The following is a 2,818-nucleotide window of genomic DNA, read 5'->3' as shown; positions in this document are numbered from 1 at the left end:
GGGAAGATTGTCAGAAGGAGAGGTTGGAGAGTCTGCTTTGAAGCACACACTCTTTTAATTTATATTTCCTGTTTATTTGGAGCGGATCTGGGGGCAGTGTTTGAGTCTATGAATAGGCCACCCCTTGGTACAGCCACCGAAAAAGTTACTTGCAAGATAAGTTTGGTTCTCGAAAGCTTACTGTTGAGCCTGGCTGGCTCAGTTGGTTAAGCATCTGCCTTCAGCTCAGGTCACAATCCCAGGGGCCTGGGATCGAGTCCCATATCGGGCTCCCTGCTCAGCGGGGAGTCTGCTTCTCCCTCTGTCTGCCGCTCCCCCTGCTTGTGCTCTCTCCCTCTCTGACAAATAAATAAATAAAATCTTTTTTTTTTAATTAAAAAAAAGAAAGCTTACTGTTGGTGGCAATATCTGATGTGCCCAAAGAAGGTTCCTGGGACTGAGAAGAAAATTACCTGATTGTGGGTTGAAACTCCACCACTAAGGCAACGGCAAGAAAGCATTAAGATTTCGCAACACTAGGCACGGAGACCTCTGCAGATGGGGTCTCTGCCCTCGGGAGCAGTGTTTCTCAACCCTGCCCGGCCTCCATTCCTTGGAGACTTTGCTTTGATTGATGTGAGGAAAGACTCCCACAGTATTTTCTAAACTTTTCCTGGGTGTTTCTAATGGGCAGTCAGGATTAGGAACCATTCATTGTTCTAGAAGCTTATGTTGGATCCAGAAACAATGAGAAGGACCACTGTGTATAGGACACTCTGGCAACAGAATAAAAACACTATCTGCTTATGAAAAGAGCCACGTTGTATGTACATTAATTCATCTGACATTTATTGAGTGCCTATGATGTGGTAGGCCTCGTGCCAGAGGCTAGGACGTGGTGATGTACAGCGCGCTCCTGGGCTCACGGAGTTTATAGAAGTCTAGTTAGAGAATCAGACATTAAATAATAAACATATACATAATTACAAATTGTGGTAAGTGCTGTGGAGGAAAGGACAAGATGCTGTGATACAGAATAATTCAATTTAGGTGGAGTGGGACAGGAAAGCTGGGAGCAAATCCCATTTAGGTTGGGACTTAAGAATACAATTCAGGGGGCACCTGGGTGGCTCAGTTGGTTAAGCATCTGACTTCGGCTCAGGTCCTGATCTCAGGGTCCTGGCATGGGGTTCCGCATCAGGCTCTGCACTCAGCGGGGAATCTGCTTGTCCCTTTCCCTCTGCCCCGCCCACTTGTGCTCTCTCTCATATAAATAAGTAAAATCTTTTTTTTTTTTAAGAATACAATTCAGTGGTACTTATTTGAGGAGTTGGAGGTTAGCATTAGGTTGAACCACATGAAATTGCTGGGATTTAACCATTTATGACCTCCAAAATGGTGATTCCATATGGTTCAACCTGACGCTGAGTCTGAGCAGAGGCCAGGGAGAGAAGGCATGGGTGTTCTATTTCTTTCAGAGCAGGGACGGATGGCTGCAGGATTGGAGGCACCTGCAGCAAAGGGAAGAAAATGGAAGATGCCAAAAGGAAAGAAGGCAAAGGGGAAAGAAGGTGGTCCCAGCTCTTGTTATCGTGAAGCAGCAGGAGGCCAAGAAGGTGGTCAATCCCCGGTCTGAGAAGAGGCCCAAGAATTTTGTCATTGGACAGGACATCCAGCCCAAAAGGGACCTCACCCACTTTATCAAATGGCCCCACTACATCCGGCTGCAGTGGCAAAGGGCTATCCTCTGTGAACGTCTGAAAGTGCCTCCCACAGTTAACCAGTTCCCCCAGGCCTTGGACAGCCACAGAGCTACTCAGCTGCTTAAGCTGGCCCACAAGTACGGACCAGAGACAAAGCAAGAGAAGAAGCAGAGATTGTTGGCCTGGGCTAAGAAGAAAGCTGCAGGCAAAGGGGATGTCCCCAACTAAGAGGCCAACTGTCCTTCGAGCTGGGGTTAATACTGTCACCACCTTGGTGGAAAACAAGAAGGCTCAGCTGGTAGTGAATGCAAATGATGTGGATCCCATCAAGCTTCCTGCCTGCCCTGTGTTGTAAGATGGGGGCTCCCTACTGCATTATCAATGGGAAGGCCAGGCAACAAGTGTTGGCAAATATTTGGAGGGGAAAAAACCCTTGCACGCTGTTGGTGGGAATATAAATTGTGGAAAACAGTATGGGGTTCCTCAAAAAATTAAAAGTAGAAATAGCATATGATTCAGTAATTCTACTGCTGGGTATTTACTCAAAGAAAATGAAAACACTAATTCGAATAGATACGTGCACCCCTATGTTTATTGCAGCCTTATTTACAATAGCCAAGATATGGAAGCAGCCCAAGTGTCCATCAGTAGATGAATGGGTAAGGAAGATGTGGTATATATAGACACACTGGAATATTACTCGGCCATAGAAAAGTATGAGATCTTGCCATTTGTGACAACATGGATGGACCTAGAGGGTATTATGCTAAATGAAATAAGTCAGACTGAAAAAGAAAAATACCATGTGATTTCACTCATGTGTGGAATCTAAGAAACAAAACAAATGAATAAACAAACAAAAAGCAGAATCAGACCTATAAATACAGAGAACAACAGATGGTTGCCAGAGGGAAGGGTGGGGAGATGGGTGAAATAGGTGATGCGGATTAAAAGATACAAACTTCTAGTTGTAAGATAAGTAAGTCATGGGGATGAAAAGTACAGCCTAGGGAATATAGTCAATAATATTGCAATAACTGTATGATGACAGATGGTAAGTACACTTATTGTGGTGAGAAATACATAGAATTTCCGAATCACTATGATGTGATGTACACCTGAAACTAATATAACGT

At 44.7% G+C, this 2,818-nt stretch overlaps 1 pseudogene; it reads left to right on the top strand.

The window, feature by feature from the left end:
- Positions 1-1,516: 1,516 nt before the first annotated feature.
- LOC102729525 (large ribosomal subunit protein eL8 pseudogene) lies at positions 1,517-2,140 on the top strand (annotated as a pseudogene).
- The last annotated feature ends 678 nt before the right edge of the window (positions 2,141-2,818 follow it).

Source organism: Leptonychotes weddellii, chromosome 12, assembly GCF_054177405.1.
Source record: "Leptonychotes weddellii isolate Sample4059 chromosome 12, ASM5417740v2, whole genome shotgun sequence".
In the NCBI taxonomy this organism is placed as follows: Eukaryota; Metazoa; Chordata; class Mammalia; order Carnivora; family Phocidae; genus Leptonychotes; species Leptonychotes weddellii.
The sequence above is the reverse complement of the archived record's forward strand: the minus strand, read 5'-3'. Positions and strand labels throughout refer to the sequence as shown.